The 21,029-nt window shown below is 38.5% G+C and overlaps 1 non-coding gene across 1 annotated transcript; it reads right to left on the bottom strand.

Moving 5' to 3' along the window:
- Positions 1-14,488: 14,488 nt before the first annotated feature.
- On the bottom strand, positions 14,489-14,594 carry LOC128294488 (small nucleolar RNA R71). The gene has a single exon (XR_008284798.1). It is a non-coding gene; the product is annotated as a small nucleolar RNA R71 (small nucleolar RNA).
- Positions 14,595-21,029: the final 6,435 nt, after the last annotated feature.

The raw sequence follows: 21,029 nt of genomic DNA, 5'->3' as shown, positions 1-21,029 counted from the left end.
ACAAAACCGAGGCATAAAAATAATTTAAAATTTATTTCGATGCCTATGATATGTGTTAAATTGTGTGTGACATTTTTGATGATTTGATTTAGTGTTATAAATGTGAATTTCACTAGAAAGGGCCTAGTAGTAAACTTTGAAAGTATGATTGGAAGATGTGGGATGACTAGTCGATCATGCATGCAAAAATAAGGATTTGCATGTCAAATTTCCTAAAAGAAGCATAGTGGCCGGCCAAGGTAGGTGTTGATGGGCAAGGAAACATGTTTCCAACATGTTTGGTTAGTGAGTTATGTATGAAGAAATAAAATAAGAATTAGCATTAAAGAAATGAACAAAAAAAAAGATGAGCATGGATGCCCCTCCTTGCCGTGAGTTGTAGAGAAAGAAAGAAAGAAATTTTGTTCATCCATTTTCACTTCTTTGGCCGAAAATACTAAGGAAAAAGGAGGATTTTTGCTCCATTTTGGTTTAGAAGAGATCTAGAAGGAGATTTGGCTATACTTGCATCAAGATTAAGGTATGTATGAGGTTGTGTCATGAGATTCATGCATGTTTTAGTTGCTAACTTGATGTTCATGTTAGCCATGGTTCAAATCCTTGTTATGCCATAGAAATGGTATTTGGCCAAGGTTGATATTGTGTTGAAGCCATTGCATGCTAAATGTGAAGCTTGCTAATGATGCATGTAATGATGGATTGACTACTCTTGAAATTTCTTTTTAGTATTCTTGAGTAGGAATTGAGTCCTTTGTTTAACCATGACCAAAAATTTAAAAGGAGTATGGTGTGTGAGGTATTCGGCCATGGCATGCTCATGAGCATGGTTTATGCTTCTTGCATGTTAGTTAAAATTTGTGTTTTGGATGGTTATGAACACCTTGAAATTGACCTTGCACCTATATGTGTATATGTGTTTGCACATGATGATTTGGTTATGAAGTAAATGATAAATATGTTTGTTTAAAGAAGAAATGGTTGAAGAATGTTTGTGAAATTTGCATGTATATTCGGCCTAGTACTTATATGGTGTGAAAATCTCAAATTTATTGTTGATTTTGTGCAAGTATGACTAAGTATAATCGGCCATATGAGTGCTTGATGCTATGTTATAATTATTGAGCTTAAGTATGTGGATGTAAGTGTGTGCACCTTATAAGGGCTAAGTACCTTGGATTCCCTTTGATATTCAAAATGATTAAATCAATTTATTTGTTAACATAAAGCTCAAGAGCAAAGGGAACTAGCTCCAATAAAGGAAAAGAAAAGGTGATTGAATAGCCGTTGGAAGCGCTCGATAATCTCCAAGGTAAGTTTTCGAGTATCGAAACTTAGATTTTGATTCGATTGAACGAAGTAATAAGCAATCGAAATTGTGCCCTTGTATGTGGCCATTGAGCCAAAATGATATTCTTGATTAAGTAAATTGTGCATAAAAGTTTGTTATGAAATTGAAACAAAGACGTGTATGAATGTGCGAATTGTGATATCCGGGCTAAGCCCGAAGGCAATGGTGCGAGCTATGATATCCGGGCTAAGCCCGAAGGCAATTGTGCGAGTTGTGATATCCGGAATAAGTCCCGAAGGCATTTGTGCGGGTTACCATAACCGGGCTATGTCCCGAAGGCGTTTGAACGAGTAGCTATATCCAGTTAAACTCTGAAGGTATGTGATTTGAAAATTATAAGCTTGCTGGAAAATTTTCAGTTAATGCACTTGTGAAATTTCCAACAACAAGGTATGCGTTGTGTATGCTTTGCACACTAGGAGTAAGTGCGTATGAATATTTGCTCCAATGATAAACGAGTTATCGGCCTTAACTAAGCCGTTATTTGTGTATGAATATAAGAGTTGGGATTGTGAAGTAAGCATGTCATTGAGAAATTGTGCATATGAATTATTGTTTAGCTACTTGAATGCTATGCTTTGGTTGTGTGTAAATTATGGCTCGAAACTTACTAAGCATAAATTGCTTACTCCGTTCCTTTGTTTCTCTGTTTTATAGATTTTGCTCGTTGACGATCGGATTCGGGATCATTGAAGTGAAGTCATCCACACTACCAAACCCCCTTTTTGGTACTCTTTTGGTTGAACTTTGGATATGGCATGTATAGGACTACCCTCGATTGTTTTTAAGTTCTTTGTGATGTATATGTGTACGGCCATGCGAAAATGGTTCGTAAAAGTGGAGGATGGAATTTGGCCATTTGTGCTTTGTAATTATATTTGGTTTCATGATGTGATTATGGTTTGGAATGAGAGTGTTGGTCACATGATCAGCCATTGGAATGGCTAAATATGATCATATGTGGACCTATGTATGTCAAAATTATAGTTGGCCCATGGAAACCACAAGATAGGTAAAGTTTACCTTGAAAATAGATGCTGGCAGCAGCAGTGGTGCGGATTTGAAAAATCGCCAAAATTTTTAGGAATGGTATTAAATAGTGAATAAGTTATGTAAACGAACCTTGACAAGTCTATTTTCATATGAAAGTAACGAAACGATCATATGAACAGTATACCGAGAGATATTAAAGTTCTCGTGAGACAGGGCCAGAACGGTTTCTGGGTCCCCTGTCGCGAATTTGAAAATTTACTATAAATTATCCAGAAAGAATTAGAAGTCATGCCTTATATGTGAAGATTCAATTTTGAGTCTAGTTTCATTATAAACAAACAGAAACAGTATTAAATCCCTGTACAGAGAGATATTCAAGTTGTAACGCGTGAAGGTCAGTGTAGTCGACCCCTGTAACATGGGTGACTTTAACTAATAAACTGTACCAATTTACCTGACAAAAAATTCTAGAAATAAATCCATGGATGGATATATGAGTCTAAATTCAGGGAAAATTTACGGAATCAGTTTCCGAGTTTTGAAACTCGAGATATGATTTTTAAGGCGATAGTGACGCAGTTTTCCAGCCTGTCTGGAAATGCCAAATTGGTCGGTACTTTAAGAGGATTTGTCTCGTTAACCCTCGTGTCCGACAATCGCGATGGTCTCGGGTTCGGGTGTTACAATTTTATTGGTATCGAGCCACGGTTTAGTTGATTCTAGGACTACCGTGATATGTTTGGGGTCTAGCTATACATGCCATTAAGTGATAATTGATAGTGTGGTGATTTCTGACATTCTGAATTTGTGTTTGTTTATAGCAATGGATCCCGATCCCAACCGAGCAATAGCTGATGATGTGGAGAGTGTGGCGCTGCTCTGCGCAAGGGACAATACCAAGGACTCTCAACCTATGGCCAAGAATCCGAATGATGAGGCTAGGCAAGCCTTTTATAGCGTGATGAATGATTGGTTCAACCAATACATTCGAACTAACACTACTGTTCCACAACCTCCATTCTCGACTAATGCAACCCCAGACCTACAATACCTCCGAGAATCGACCAAATAAGGTCAAGTAAGCCCCAATGATGTGATTCGAAAACATGGGGCCACTGAATTTAAAGCTACGGATGACGACGATGCCGAGCAAGCTGAATTTTGGTTGGACAACACTATCCGGTGCTCGATGAGCTATCTTGTACACCCGATGAGTGATTAAAGTGTACTATCTCCTTGCTACGCGATTCGCCTACTATTGGTGGAGTACTCGACTTCGGTTGTGCCTAGGAGCAAGTAACTTGGGAGTTTTTCCAAACCGAGTTCAAAGAAGTATATCATCGAGATTCATCGACCAAAACGAAAGGAATTTCTTGATCTTAAGCAAGGCTCTATGTCCGCATCGACTACGAGCGAAAATTTGTTAGACTCAGAGATACGCTCGGGAATGTGTTTCGTCCAAGCTATTATGTGTAAACGCTTCGAGGATGGGCTGAATGATGATATAAGGATGTTTGTTGGCATTCTCAAAATACGAGAGTTCGTAGTACTTGTTGAGCGAGCTTGTAAAGCCGAAGAGCTTAGAAAGGAGAATCAAAAAGTTGATGTGGGAACTGGAGAATTTCAAAAAAGGTCATCGGGAAAGTCTCTTCAACAGGCATCGAAGAGATTTCGAGAAGATGTGAGCCGGTCTAGAGGCGCTCCGGGCCTTTATAGACGAGATCGTAATCGACCCCCTGTGGGTATACGAGGTACTTCGGTCTCCGGTGTTGGGAATGATCGTCGAAACCGAATGGAGTGTTAGCATTGTGGCAAATGGCATTCGGGGTGCTGTAGGTTCCGTGATCGCTCCTGCTATAAGTGTGGATCGGCCGACCACTTTATCAAGGATTGCCCGAGGTTGCTTGAACAAAATGTAAGTCGAGTGGAAACCCGGTGCTACCACCGTCAAGTAGGCCATCCGAAATACGGGCAATGCTAGTGGCGGTCGAGAGGGTCGAGATGCTACAACAAGACCCGAGGTTCGTGCTCTGCTAGGACTTATGCCATACGCCAAGACGCCGAGGATGCCGCCTCACCGATGTCATTACTGGTACTTTCACTCTTTTCGATACTAATGTGATTGCTTTGATTGACCCCGGTTCTACTCATTCTTATATATGCGAAACCTTAACATCCAAAGAAGACTTTGCCTATTGAGTCTCATCGAGTTTGTAATTCGGTGTCAAACCCTTGGGTCATTACGTGCTTGTCAACAAAGTGTGTAAGAAAAGTCCCCTAGTATTTCGAGGTTATTGTTTTCCGGAGGAATTGATGCTTTTGCCGTTCGATGAATTCGACGTTATTCTTGGTTTGGATTGGTTGACCATGCACGATGTGGTTGTAAATTGCAAAAGCAAGACTATCGATCTGAGGTGCGCGAATAACGAGATAATTCGAGTTGAGTCTACGGACTTAAAGGGGTTGCCAGCTGTAATATCAGTAATGTTGGCCCAGAAATATGTAAGAAAAGGGTGCGAAGCGTACCTTGCGTATGTGCTCGATGACAAGGAGTCAGAAAAGAAACCCGAATCTGTGCCAGTGGTTTGTGAATACCCGGATGTTTTACCTGAAGAATTACCGGGTTTACCACATGTTCAGGAATTAGAGTTTGGCATCGAATTGGTACCTGGTACCACTCCAATTTCGATAGCTCCGTATCTTATGGCACCAACGGAATTAAAGGAGTTGAAAGCTCAGTTGCAAGAATTAGTGGATAGAGGTTTTGCTCGTCCGAGTTTTTCACCTTGGGGTGCGCCAGTGTTGTTTGTGAAAAAGAAGGATGGAACCATGAGGCTGTGCATCGACTATCGTCAGCTTAATAAAGTGACGATAAAGAACAAATATCCGCTATCACAGACGACGATTTGTTCGATCAACTGAAGGGAGCCTCGGTGTTCTCGAAAATAGATTTAAGATCGGGCTATTATCGATTCGAATTCGAGATTCGGACGCACCCAAGACCGCCTTGAGCGAGATATGGTCACTACGAGTTCCTAGTGATGCCGTTTGGGCTTACTAATGCCCTCGCGGTATTTATGGATTTGATGAATCGGATCTTCGAGACCATATTTGGATCGGTTCGTAGTCGTGTTCATTGATGACATCTTGGTCTATTCAAGAAATGAGACCGAACATCTTTGAACACCGAGGTTAGTGCTGCAAATTTTACGGGATAAGCAATTATATGCTAAGTTCAAGAAGTGTGAGTTCGGTTAAGAGAGGTTAGCTTCTTGGGGCATGTGGTATCTCGCATCGGTATTCGAGTCGACCAACAAAATTTTAGCCATACTTAACTGGAAGCCTCCGAGAAATATTACCGAGGTTCGGAGCTTTTTGGGGCATGCCGGTTATTACCGACGATTTATAAAAGGTTTCTCAACGATAGCCATGCCAATGACGAAGCTACTCCAAAAGGATGTTAAGTTCGAATGGACGGAGAAATGTCAGAAAAGTTTCGATCAACTGAAAACTTATTTGACTGAAGCCCCAATTCTAGTGCAACCCGAATCTGGCAAAGAGTTTGTCATCTATAGTGACGCCTCCCTACTTGGGTTAGGTTGCGTATTGATGCAAGAAGGTCGAGTTGTGGCCTATGCGTTGAGGCAATTAAAGCCACATGAGAAAAATTATCCGACCCATGATCTCGAATTGGCTGCCATCGTATTCGCCTTAAAGATATGGCGACATTACTTAGTTGGTGAGAAGTGTCATGTGTATTCGGATCACAAAAGTCTCAAATATTTGATGACTCAAAGAGACTTAAATCTGCGACAAAGACGTTGGCTCGAGTGTTAAAGGATTATGAGCTGGTCATTGACTATCACCCGAAAGGCGAATGTGGTTGCGGATGCCTTAAGTCGCAAATCATTATTCGCTTCTGACGATGAATGTGCACTTGTCCGCTCGATCCGACAATGTGTTAGTAGCTGAATTGAAAGCCAAACCATTATTGATACATCAAATTTGTGAAGCTCAAAAAGTCGACGATGAGTTGGTTGCAAAACGGGCTGAGTGTGTTCCGAACAAGGAATCAGAGTTTCAGATCGATGATAACGATTGTTTGAGGTTCAGGGGTCGTCTGTGTGTTCCAAAGAATTCGGAACTTATTTCGATAATTCTGAACGAAGCCCATTGTAGTCGAATGGCAATCCACCCGGGGAGTACGAAGGTGTACAACGATTTGAAACGTCGGTTTTGGTGGCATGGTATGAAACGAGACATCTCTGACTTTGTTTCGAGATGTTTAATATGTCAACAAGTGAAAGCGGAACATCAAGTGCCTTCAGGATTACTTCAGCTGATCACGATACCCGAGTGGAAATGGGATCGAGTCACAATGGACTTTGTATCCGGACTGCCATTGTCATTGAGTAAGAAGGATGCGGTTTAGGTCGTGGTAGATAGATTGACTAAGTCGGCTCACTTTGTCCCCGTATGTACGGATTTTTCAATGGACAAACTAGCCGAATTATACGCTTCTCGACAGAGATTACACGGGTGCCTATTTCCATCGTTTGGATAGAGATCCGAGATTTACCTCGCAATTTTGGAAGAAGTTGCAAGAAGCTTTGGGTACCAAGTTGCATTTCAAAGACCGCCTTTCACCCCCAAACCAATGGTCAATCCGAGCGGATAATTCAAATACTTGAGGATATGTTGAGATGTTGCATCCTCGAGTTCGATGGTTCATGGGAACGATTTTGCCTTTGATTGAATTCGCACAATAATAGTTTTCAATCAAGTATTAAGATGGCACCTACGAGGCTTTGTACGGTCGTAAATGCCGTACACCATTGTTTTGGACCGAGCTCGGTGAAAGCAAAATTTTCGGTGGATTTGATTAGAGATGCTGAATGAAAGTGAAAGTAATCCGTGAAAGTCTCAAGATAGCCTCCGATCGTCGAAGTCGTGACGCGGATCTGAAGCGCAAAGACATCGAGCATCGTGGGGATAAAGTGTTTCTCAAGGTTTCGCCTTGGAAAAAGATACTCGATTCTACCGTAAGGGCAAGTTGAGCCCGAGGTTCATTGGGCCATATGAGATATCCGAGCGAGTCGGTCTAGTTGCATATCGCTTGATTTTGCCCCGAACTCGAAAAGATTCATGATGTCTTTCATGTTTCGATGCTTCGACGCTATAGATCTGATCCATCGCACGTGATTAGTCCATCGAGGTTGAAATTCAAGCCAATATGAGTTATGAGGAAGAACCGATTCGTATCCTATCACGTGAAGTGAAAGAGTTATAAACAAGCGGGTTCCGCTAGTGAAAGTGTTATGGCTCAAACACGGGATAGAAGAAGCTACTTGGGAAACCGAGAACTCTATGAAAGAGCGATACCCAACCCTATTTACCGGTAAGATTTTCGGGGACGAAAATTTCTTAAATGGGGGAACTCTAAGTGTGCCTGATTGAGTATTAAGCACTATGTGTGCGAACTCTACACATATCTCCGATTGAACATTTATATGGATGCGTGACTTTATCGAGATGAGTATGGACAGCGGAAAGAGTAAGTACCTTGAGTTCATGGCTAATAGATGCTATGTTCATGCTCGGGGTGGAGTTGGTAAGATTTAAATCTATGTGATGATCTCAATTGCATTCCCGTAAATAAGGTATCGTGGAATAGATGAAAGTTCATTTGATTGCATGATTGTTGCGGAAATGAAATGATGTATGGAAATTGCTTCAAATATCCTATTGAACAAAGATATGAAATGTAAATGTATGACTTGGTAAGAGATTGATCCGAAGATCTAAGGAACTATGGTATAGTTCGGTATGGTGGAACATTTGGCCTTGTTTCATTATTTCATTTTATGATAATTGTATTAATGGATGGTTGTGGAATGCTTATGACTTCTCGAGTTATAAACTCACCCGTGTTTTCTTGTCACCCATTTTAGGTTCCTTGGGCTCGTCTCCTTTTGGGTGTTCAGAATCACAACGAAGTCATCACACCGTGAGCAATTTTTGGTATTGTCTTCTTAGTCGACTTAGGAGAACATTTGGCATGTATGAGCTATTTTGTTTTGTTAAATTTTGGGTTGTAAACTTTAAGCCATGTGAAAATGGCCTATGTGGTCGTTTGAGTGGGATGCTAGAATCTATAGCCACGAGTCTTAGAAACCTTAATTTTGATAAGGTGGCCATAATTTGTGTCACTATGATGGATGAGTAGTAAGGCTAAGGAAGGATTCATGAAATTGGCATAGTTCATCGCAGAATCGCTATGACAACAACGAAGTGATATGAGATCGAAAAATCACTAAAAATAGTAGAAGTGGAATTAATAGCTAAAAAAATCGTAGATGGACATATGAGTCTAGTTTCAAAGAAAAATTACGAAACTGATTTTGAGTTGTAAAAATCAAGATATGATTTTTGAAGCGACTAGTACACGATTGGCGACTTGTCCGGAAATTCTCAATAAGTGGTTTGAAGTCCGTTAACACCTCGTGTTCGACTCCGGCGACGGCCTCGGGTTCGGGGTGTTACAGTTCAAACAATCGAGCAAAAACCCATTTTGACATAATCTCGTTAAGTTGGCGAAACTCACAAAACAAGAGGAAAGTAACAGTAAAACTTACTCAATAATCGCACAGTCGACCTTACAGGCAACAAAGAACTCTCAATTAATACAGAATTGAATACCAAAGAAGGAAAAATAAAATAAAATAAGAAGGATTAAAAAAAACTTAGAGGAGAAAAAATGTAAGGAAGGAAATATGACAGAAATTCTTCAGACAATTTAAAATTAAACACCTCTTTATGGAAATTGCAAAAAAAATATTTCCTAACACATACTACGGGATTCAAACTAGGGACCAGACAGAATATAGACAGATGCTTAACCAGTGAACCAGCAGGCTCATTCTTAACACTGATTTACTTAAAATTGAACTTAACTACGAAATGCATGGATGAAGGTTGTTCTAAAACAATTATAAAACTTTTTAACAATGCAACTCGAACTCCAGACCTTAAACATAAGAGTAGAACACAGAACCACTGTAACATCCCAAATCCGGCCTAGACGTTATGGCCGAATCTGCGATGTCACATTGAAGTGTTTTTAGGAAATTATAATTTCATTGAAATTCCGTTCTATATTAAAACCTCTTTGTGATCTGGATGAAAATTTAGGATATCTTTTCCTTATTAAAACTCAAGTTGTTTTAGCAAAATGTTAATCATTTAGATTGCTATTACAGTTTAAAACAATGTTTGTTGCAGAAGTTTTCAAAATATGTAGCGTAAGCGTGGTGGTTTGGAAAAACATTTTTTTTTTGAAAATCCCCGGCTTACTACTAACTGATTTAAATCAAAGTAATAAATCCCAAATTAAAATAAAAACTTAAAGAGGCCTTATTACAAAACAAATACCCAAATTAAATTACTTATAAACTAAAAGTTAAAAATGGAAGCAAATGCGGTTGTGTGGCCACCTTCGAATCCCTCGCAGCACCGATCCGCCTAAGGATTACATGCGCAGAATACAAAAGGGTGAGTTTATGAAAACTCATTGTGTAATCCCTTAACAACAGTCAGTCATATAGTAGGTATTTACAGTCTGGGCCTAAGCTCATTTCAGTAATAGTTTAATTTCAGTTAGGGCCTTAGCCCATTATAGTATCAAAATCAGTGTGGGCCTTAGCCCAATTCAGTAGCGGTCACGGTACAAATATACAATCAGAAATCCTACCCACCCAGCCTCTACACACCACTCCGTCCAACCGTACACACCATGTGGGGATAAAATCAACCCACCCATCCCTACACACCAAAAATAGCACCAGTTAAGGCACTAAACAGAAATTGCAGTAGAGCTGCCAGAACAGTACACTTCCTCCAATAATAATAACCCATCCCCATGCAACATATCATAATATCATGCATGTATGCAACATATATAAAATGGCATGCTCGGTACAGCCATACATCTTATAAAGGCATAATAGTCATTTTACCTCATAGGGGCATAACAGTCATTTATCAATTTTTGGGGTTGAGATATGCTTACTGACCCCAACAGTAGGACCATAGTTGTCTCGGGCAACCCGTGCAACCTTAGCAGTCTAACAGTGAAAATGGGCCCAAAGTCCGTAATGCGGGCCAATGTGGGCTCACGCGCCCGTGTAGCCCACTATGCCCAAAAATGGCCCTGGCCATGTGAACTACATAGCCTAGCCCAATATTCTCCATTCTTTCATGTGGTTTACCCTTGTGGAGCCCATGAGTCCGTAGGGCCCACACCGCCATTTTGGCCCAATATGGTCCAAATCGGCCTAATCCCACGAGATCGCTCATGGTGGCCTCTAAGATCAAACACCCATATTTATGTGTTCATATTACCACACGTGCGAATACACGCTTGTGTAGCAACAATAGTATCAATTTCTGGCTTTTATCGGTTTATGTTTGAATAGTGTTACACACCTTGTTACAAAAAGGCGCAGAAACCCACGAGCACCAACCCTATATTTAATCAAGACACTCTGTCAGCCCTTTAATCAATAAGGTTAAACACCCTCTTTTTAACACTCATCTCAAAATCACATTGATACTTGCCTTGATTGAATGAGTGTGGTTTAAGCCCGCTTAAACCGCTGACGATGGTTGATAAGAAACTCCTTGATGATTATCTGCATAATAAGTGGATTTATTACTCATGTTTACTTATACACATGGGTTGAATCAATGTATACCAACCTAAAGAAAATGTAACCCAAAAATAAGGGAAAGGAGCATTCGACCAATACCAAAGAATCCAAGCCAAAATACCGCAGTTCAATACAATATCAATGAATAGCGTTACCTTCGATCGAAAGATGAGAAAAAGGTTTCGATCATTTCTATAACACTAGTGAACTCTTTTACTCCTTGAGAAATTCTAAAACCCTAAAGAACACTGTAACCAAGAGAGAAAAAAATGAGAATTGACATTCAGAGAAAGGAGGAGAAAAGCCGAAAGAGCAGAGACAAAACTTACCAATCAATATTTAGCCAACACACTAGTGAAAAGGGAAAAAATTGAGAGAGAGAAAAGAAGAGAAAAGAAGAGGAGATGAGACAAGGTATTCAGCCTAAGGACTACAACCGGTTGTGGGAGGGAGAAAAGTATTCAGCCAAAGACGAAAGGAGAAGTGAATGTCAATGACCGATAGGGAGAGGGGAAGAATGAAGGTTCGACTAAGGCAAAAAAAATTAAGAGAAGAAGAGTGATGGAGAGAGGAACGTCGATCAACCCAAAGCACAATATTGGAGAACAAAACCAAAGTAGGCCAACACGAAAACATACCCGAATAGTAACAAGTAAAATTTGGCTACCAAACAAGCAACAAACAAAAGAGCGAAAAGAAGCAGAACGGGTAATAGCTACCAAAAAAGAGAGTAAACTAGAACAATTTTGGCACTAAGAGTAAAAAAGTCCTATGACCGGGCTAGGGATGCCACAACAAGCCAAATGCTTGAGGAGGATCCCACTTCGGTACCACCACTGCCCTACTACTTGATCCACTCCTCAAATCTCTCCTCTAATCTTTCTATCAACCAATTCGAACCCCTTTCAAACTCTTTAGAGTTTCGGCTAGCCTGGACCACTTCCACCTACTCACAGTAAAATAAAATCCATTGTGAAATCTAATACTCGAACCTCAGATCTCAGACATAAGTAACACGCCACTTATCCCCTAGACCAGTAGGCCTTTTTTGTCATATTTTACCCACTTTTATTTAAGAGCCTACTGTCTAGAGCCGAGGGCTTATCCATGCAAAAACAAAATTTTTGCATAAGCCAAGGCTTGAACTCAGGACTTCTCAGACACTTCCCAGAACACATAACCACTGAAATAGACATACATTTCTGTCATAACTATACAAACATAAATACTAAGATTTTGGGGCGTTAAAACCACAGATACAAAAATCTAATTACTTCATATTTTCATAATTAAATTCTTAAAATTTTAGGGCGTTACATATATGAACTCTTATATACATGCCACATAACTAAGTCAAAAAGATCAAAAGTCTACCAAGTTGATGATTGGATAGTGTGAGTTTGATAAACCGTAATTTATACATATTTTTACCCCATGCTTAATGCATTTTATGGATGATTTTTCCTTCGAATTGGTGAATTCGATGCTCCTAATGCCTTAATTTCATGTTTTATACTTAGGTGAGCATAGGAGAGCGGAAAAAACGAGAAATGATCCAAAAATGGAGAAAATGGGCCAAAGTACGAAATCGACACGGCCTGGACTTCCTTACACGGGCAGACCACACGGCCGTGTCAATTTGGCAGAATCGAAGCACGACTCACAAGGGCGTGTCACATGGGCGTGTCCCTGTCGAGCCCAAGTTGAGTCCAATTCGAAAAAGGCTAATTTTGAGGTTTTTTAGGCATTCTAAAGCCTATAAATACGCTCTAAAGGAAGATGAGAAGGGGACACACAGAGAGAAAGAAGCAGGGAACTGCTCAAGGGAAGCTGATTGATCCATCTTAGAAGCCGGATTCACCATCAAGACTGAAGATCTCCCGTCAATTTCCCTTCAGGAGTTTTGGGTTTTCTTTATGTTTTGTATTCATTATTCTTCTAAGATGTTTTTCTTTTTAGTTATAAACTAAATCCCCTAAATACCTAAGGGGAATGAAACCTAAGATGAATCTTGTTATTATTTTCTAAATTGTATGATAAATATTTAACTTGTTCTTAATTATATGTTCTTAATTCTTGTTTTGATATCCCAGGATACTGATTCAAGATAAGCTCTTATTCAAATGAGGAATAGACCCTGTCTAAGAGTACATTTATTATAATTAAGCGGAGTTGATTACACGCCTAGACATAAGGTGACAAGATTTTGCCAGATTAGGGTGAAGCCTAATAAGGGGATCCATAGATCGAGTTAATGCAACCTTAGGGTGTTAATTAGAGAAAAGTCTCAATTGGTCAATCTAGGGATTAGACGTTATTAGTCCTGAATAGGGATAATAACATAACTTAGGGATCTCTATGGGACAAGTTAAATGAATAAATCGTCTGATTCGAATCCAGAATAACAAGTAAAGTCTAGGTGGATTTTTCCTTAGGTATTGTCTTAATTTAATCGTTTTCTAAAAGTAATCCCTCAATTCTACTTTCTGCGAATTCTTAGTTTAGATAATTAGTTAGTTAAAACAAAACCCTCTTATTCTTAGGCTAGATAATAAAAAGACAGTCATTACTAGTACTTTTAGTTCCTTTGGGTTCAACAATCCGGTCTTGCTAAAACTATACTACTGTTCGATAGGTACACTTGCCTACATCGTGATAATAGTTAGTTTCAAGAAGGATTCTTTATAAATATTTAAAACCTATCACACGAAAATCGCGATCAAGTTTTTGGCGCCGTTGCTGGGGAACTAAGATATTAGGAACGCTCATTGTTTTACTAATTTAGCCATTTATTTTTCTTGCAATTTAATTTTAATTTTAATTTTATTATTATTTATTAATTTACTTTTTCTTTCTCTTGGCAGGTTTTTATAGTTTATGACTAGAAGAAACCCGTCAGGACCATTATTTTTTGACGAAGAAATCGATCGCACAGTTCGCAGAAACCAAAGAGAAATAAGGCAAAGCTTAAGATACACAGAGAATGAGCAAGAGGACGATACTCAAACCCCAACCGAAGAGACGGCTGAAAACCAAGACAATTAGCTACCTTCTGCGATACACGTTGAACTAGCAAATCAGAATCTTGCTCCTCGTACTATGTATGATTATGCTAAACCTAATTTAACAAGAACTGAGTCAAGTATAGTTAGGTCTGCTATTGCTGCAAATAATTTTGAACTAAAACCTAACACTATTCAAATGATACAGCAATTGTTCAGTTTGATGGTTTGCAGGATGAAGATCCGAACACTCACTTGGCAAATTTCCTGGAATTCTGCGATACATTTAAAATTAATGGAGTCTTCGGTTATTCCCTTTTTCATTATGGAACAAAGCTAAACAGTGGTTGAACTTATTACCATGAGGGTTAATTACTACTTGGGAACAAATGACCGAAAATTTTCTATTAAAATATTTTCCACCGGCTAAAATGGTCAAATTACGTAATGATATCTCTTCATTTGTGCAGATGGACTTAAAAATCTTTACGATGCATGGGAGAGATACAAGGACTTACTGAGAAAGTGCCCTCACTATGGGTTACTGCTTTCGCTACAGGTTCAAACATTCCATAATGGCCTGAATCCTTCGACTCAACAAATGGTTGACACAGCTGCTGGCGGAACCATCAATAATAAAACACCTGAAAATGCTTATGAGTTTATTGAAGAGTGTCACTGAATAACTATCAGTGGCAAGTCATGAGGACTAACCCAACTAAAACAACAGATGTTTATAACGTCGATTTGGTTATAATGCTGTCAAACCAGGTAGAACTTCTAAATAAAAAGATTAATGGTTTACTTGGTTCTACTCAGGTACATCTAGTAATGAGGTGCGAGACAAATGAAGGAGGAGCATGCACAGAGTATCAACCCTTCAACCCTAGCATCGAGGAGGAACAAGTTCAATATATGGGTAACAATAACTTTAGATCCCAAAATAACCCATATAGTAACACTTATAATGCAGGTTGGAGTAACCATCCCAATTTCTCGTGGGCTGGTCAAGGAAATCAAAGACCACAACATCCTTCAGGTTTTCAACAACCACCCTATCAATAGGAAAAGAAACTGGACCTTGAAGAGATGCTGTCTAAATTTATCTCGGTGTTAGAAACCCATTTCCAGAACACCGAGACAGCACTTAAAAATCAACAAGCGATGATCCAAGGGCTCGAAACTCAGATAGGCCAGGTTTCCAAACTAATCTCTGAATGACCACAAGGTAGCTTGCCAAGTAATACTGAACCCAACCCAAGAGAATAGCTCAACGCAATTAATGTTCAAGATGAAGAAGGATTCGTTGAGCCTGAGCCAGAACCGAGGCAAGAAACTGTGGTGAGCAGAAGTCAAGGTGAGGCAGGTCATAATAAAAAAAAATTAGTGAATGTCGAATGTAAACCTCGTGTGCCATACCCCAACGCGACAAGGAAAGACCGCTCAGATGAACAATTTGGTAAATTCCTTAAACTCTTAAAAAATTTACATATTAACTTACCGTTTATTGAAGCTCTATCGTAGATGCCAAATGCAATAAAATTTTTAAAGTAGCTTTTAGCAAATAAGCGGAAGTTAAACGAGGCGTTGCATGTAGAGCTAAACACAGTTTGCTCAGCTGTTCTACAGAATAAACTACCAAACAAACTAAAAGATCCACGGAGTTTTACGATTTCTTGCTTAATTGGTAGTTTAGATGTTAATAATGCATTAGCTGATTTAAGGGCTAGTATTAATGTCATGCCCTACAAAATGTTCAAACAATTAGTTCTTGGGAAACCTAAACAGACTAGGTGAGCATTCAACTAGCAGATAAAACTATAAGATTCCCTAGGGGTATTATTGAAGATGTGCTAGTTAAAGTCGGTAAATTTATATTTCCTATTGACTTCATTGTTCTAGACATAGAGGAGGATAGCAACACTCCTTTGATTTTGGGACGGCTCTTTTTAGCAACTGCTAAAACGATTATTAATGTTGGCATAGGTGAGCTCACACCCTGTGTGAGAGACGAACAATCACCCTTCAAGCTTGCAATTCTGGCACCACATCGAAAATTGAAGGTGATCGTCTAAACCATTCTACTAAAACTGACAATATGGTACAACCTACTTTGTAGGAAATGAGTCTAAAGGAAGCACATGAGTCATTCTCAAGCAGTAGCAGAGAACCTATTCATGAAGATCAAATGCTATAAATCGAGGACTTAGATGAATGGCGGATGCATAAACCGAGAACACATGATAAACCAAAACTACGCCAGAACGAGCTCAACACCTTCCCACATCAACTTAAGGTTGGAGATAAAGTCTTATTAGATACCGCAGATCCTCACATTGTCAGTACCACACCGAATGAAGAAATCCCTCTTAAGGTACTTAGCATTTTCCCATTCGGTACAGTCGAGGTAAGTCATCCCAAGTTCCACACTTTTAAGGTAAACAACACCCGTCTAAAACCTTATTTTGTTGAGAATGATAGCAGGAATGAGGAGTATAAACACCTCGAACCACCATGACCATTCAATGGAGAGGTAAGTCGACCTTAGACTATTAATAAGCGCTTCTCGGGAGGCAACCTGAGCACTAACAATATTAATTTCTTTAAATTTTAGTATTTAACACCTAACTTACTAACAAAGATCTTAAAGCACAGGTTCCCAACTCCACACGGCCTATCACACAGCCGTGCTTAAGGCCATGTGACAACCACGGACGGAAACACGACTGTGCGATACGGCCGTATGAAAACAAGGTAAAAGTTATCTTTCCCAACACGGCATGCGATAAGTGGCCACGGGCGTGCGACCTGGCCGTGGTCAAATCTGCCAAATGAACACGGCCGTGCGTAGAGCTACACGACCGTGAGAGAAGCGAACCATATCACACACGGTCGTGTAACATGATCATGTGGCCACAAGGCCTAGACACACGAGCGTGCCCGAAGGCCGTGTGACGACATCTCAATTCGCGACAAACACGGGCGAGAACGATCCACACGGGCGTGTGAACTGGCCGTGCCACTTGAAAAATTAGATTATCTATCTTATTTTATTTTCTTTTTATTAAATTTTGAAGATTCTTTTGTTTTTAAACATGGTTTATCTTTATGATTACTATCAAATTATTCCCCCAATTCTCTTTTTGTCCTTCAGAATCATGTTTGTCGTCTAGCTTTATTTCCAACAACTCGCTCCCGCTAATCCAAGAATTTAATCTATTTTTAACTCAGGAAGTTTCACTTTCCTCCCTATCTTATGAACTTACACTTACATTTTTCAAAATATCTATCTTTGTACATTGAGGACAATGTACATCTTAAGTGTGGGGGGTATTCATTTCATTATCAGAAAAATCCCTGAATGATTGCCTTGTTCTTTTGAAAAGCTCTCATATCATAGTTAGGATAAATTTTGATTGATTTATGATTTTCATTGATATATCTTGAATTAAAACATAGGCATTTATGCATTGATTGTTTAAACTTTAAGACATTAAAGAATCAAGCATGATAAGTTGATTTTTAAGAATTTAAAATTTTAGGTTGTTTCCCCAAAGTTTAAGTATTACTTTGAGTTGGAATTCACAAGTTTTAAACATCAAAAAGTCATAATTTTTGTGAGATTTTTTATCCTTTTGAGCATCTATTAATTCTTTCATGCTCACTTTTATTATTACTTTGAGTGCGTTAGTATTGAACTATTATTCTAGAACTTGCTTGATTATGCATGTCAAGACCACACCATTTGATTTGATATGTCAAAATGATTAAGTCACTTAGGATTAACCCACTCATGCCATGAAAAGCCTACCTCCAAAATTAACCCCTAGTGAACCCCTTTGAGCCTAACAACCCATTTTTTTTTTGTATTACCCGTAATATTAATCCTTAACCCATTATTATTGAAATCCCTTAAATTAAATTTGATCCCTATTTTTGTCGAGATTTGAATTGAAATAGTTGTTCAGCTATGTCTTGTTCTTAATAGTTAGTCTATGTTTTTTTTTACTTGTTCTTAAAAAAAAACTCAAAAATGTATGTATACATATTAGTAATAGTGATCTTTTGAGCAAAGAAGTTAAATTCCATTTTCTTAGAAGAAGCTCTGTTGTACGCGATTAATGACTAGTCAATTTTCTAGTTAGGTAATTTTTCAATTCAATCTCGATTCTAACTTTCTCTTTCAGCTTGTGACCATACCCTCTAACCAAGCCTCGTTACAACCCTCTAGAGACCTTTTGATTGATGTATCATCTCAATTTATAGTGGTGGAGATGTGATTTTCATGCAAGCCTATGGTAATAACTTTTCATATTGATTGATGAGTGCTACATTTATTGTCTTTAAACACTTTGAGTGATTTGAGTGAATTTTTAGTGAGGATGTTAAACTCCGTGAGATTTCGAATCGAGGTAACCACTTAGATAAGGGGAGACACCTATGTTTTCAAGATAAAATGCTCAACTTGGGATGTTTGAAGCTCTAATTTTCTTTTAGTTGAATTCTCAATGTATGATTACCTGTGAATTATTTTGAGATATTATCGATAGAAATTATAAGTTGAGAAGAATTTATTTTGATTATGAGTTGAGGATTTTTCTTGAGGACAAGCAAATGCTTAAGTGTGGGGGTATCTGATAAACCGTAATTTATACATATTTTTACCCCATGCTTAACTCATTTTATGGATGATTTTTCCTTAGAATTGGTGAATTCGATGCTTCTAATGCTTTAATTTCATGTTTTAATCTTAGGTGAGCATAAGAGAGTGAAAGGAACGATAAATGAGCCAAAAATGGAGAAAATGGGCCAAAGTACGAAATCAACACGGCCTGGACTTCCTCACACGGGCAGACCACATGGCCGTGTCAATTTGGCAGAATCGAAGCACGGCTCACACGGGCGTGTCACACGGTCGGGTCTCTGCCGAGCCCAAGTTGAGTCCAATTCATAAAAGGCTAATTTTGAGGGTTTTTAGGCATTCTAAAGCCTATAAATACGCCCTAAAGGAAGAGGATAAGGGGACACACAGAGAGAAGGAAGCAGGAAACTGCTCAAGGGAAGCCGATTGATCCATCTCAGAAGCCAGATTCACTATCAAGACTGAAGATCTCCCGTCAATTTCCCTTCAGGAGTTTTGGTTTTTCTTTATGTTTTGTATTCATTATTCTTCTGAGATGTTTTCCTTTTTAGTTATGAACTAAATCCCCTAAATACTTAAGGGAATGAACCTAAGACGAATCTTGTTATTATTTTCTAAATTATATGATAAATATCTAACTTGTTCTTAATTATGTGTTCTTAATTCTTGTTTTGATATCCCAGGATATTGATTCAAGATAAGCTCTTATTCAGAGGAGGAATAGACCCTGTCTAAGAGTACATTTGTCATAATTAAGCGGAGTTGATTGCACGCCTAAACATAGGGTGACAAGATTTTGCCGGATTAGGGTGAAACCTAATAAGGGGATCCATAGATCGAGTTAATGCAACCCTAGGGTGTTAATTAGAGAAAAGTCTCAATTGTTCAATCTAGGGATTAGACGTTATTAGTCCTGAATAGGGATAATAACATAACTTAAGGATCTCCACGGGACAAGTTAAATGAATAAATCGTCCGATTCGGAGCCAAAATAACAAGTAAAGTCTAGGTGGATTTTTCCTTAGGTATTGTCTTAATTCAATTGTTTTCCAAAAGTAATCTCCCAATTCTACTTTCTGCAAATTCTTAGTTTAGATAATTAGTTAGTTAAAGCAAAACCCCCTTATTCTTAGGCTAGATAATAAAAAGACAGTCATTACTAATACTTTTAGTTCCTTTGGGTTCGACAATTCGGTCTTGCTAAAACTATACTACTGTTTGATAGGTACACTTGCCTACATCGTGATAATAGTTAGTTTTAAGAATGATTCTTTATAAATATTTAAAGCCTGTCACACGAAAATCGCGATCAGAGTTTTGAGGTGATCCGATTGTCACATTCTACAAATTGACACTACAAGAAAGAAGAAATAATGATATAAACATTGTGAATGCTTAGTAAGTTCAAATGGAATTTACCTAACTTACCCTGACATTTACAACAATTTAAGCGATTGAAATTTTAATGCTATAATACATGGCATCCTTTGGCACCTTATATTTTAATGTTCAAATCAACAATGCAACCAATAGGTTAGTTTATTTGCATAACAACACTATGGTACTCAAGTCATAAGTACAAACAACCATTTAAACCATACTCAATTTGTAAAATAACAATTCAAAACTTGTTCACACAATTCAACCTTTTCATTTCCAATTTAAATTACCATTTTCATTTTTGTTACGCCTGAAGAACCCTAGTAAATTGAACTCGGATACACAAGACTGATTTTCTCACACGAGTTGACATATTTGGGCTGCTCACACAAGCTTAAGAGAATTTGTAACATATCCTAGATCTCAATCCTTCGTATTAATCCCTGATCAAACATCAATTCTCCTTTTTGGGACCCTAATGGCATGTCATTCGTATCCTAATCATTTACTAAGTTTACACGGGTTTTGTAACAGTCCGCTCGCCAAAGACTAAATATTCTATTCTTGTTGGCGTGTAAATGGTAAATTGAGTATAGAATTTAGTAAGTAAATTATTAGTTTTGGCTGAGTAGAGAACTTTGTGGGATTCACCATTTGTGAACTCTATGTTTTGGCAAACACTAGGGTTTGGTAAACTCTTCTGTTAAGTATCTGCCCACCCCAGATGTTTTGAGTGAACTTGTTAAGTTTGTAGTTTTGATTAACTTGTCTTATTTAGTGCTTGGTGACTAAATTAGTTATGTTTGGATTTAGTTGAAATTTAGTTGAGATTTAGTTAGAACTAAACTAGACTAATGTAAAATGATTAGACTTAGAACTTGTTAAGTGTGTTTAATCGTGGGAATCAAGGGTGTTATTGGGATTATCTAATTTCTCCACTAAACATTGTCTCTGTT

This window comes from Gossypium arboreum, chromosome 6 (genome assembly GCF_025698485.1).
Source record: "Gossypium arboreum isolate Shixiya-1 chromosome 6, ASM2569848v2, whole genome shotgun sequence".
NCBI classification, from domain to species: Eukaryota; Viridiplantae; Streptophyta; class Magnoliopsida; order Malvales; family Malvaceae; genus Gossypium; species Gossypium arboreum.
Note: the sequence above shows the minus strand (reverse complement) of the source record. Positions and strands in the feature narration are given on the sequence as shown.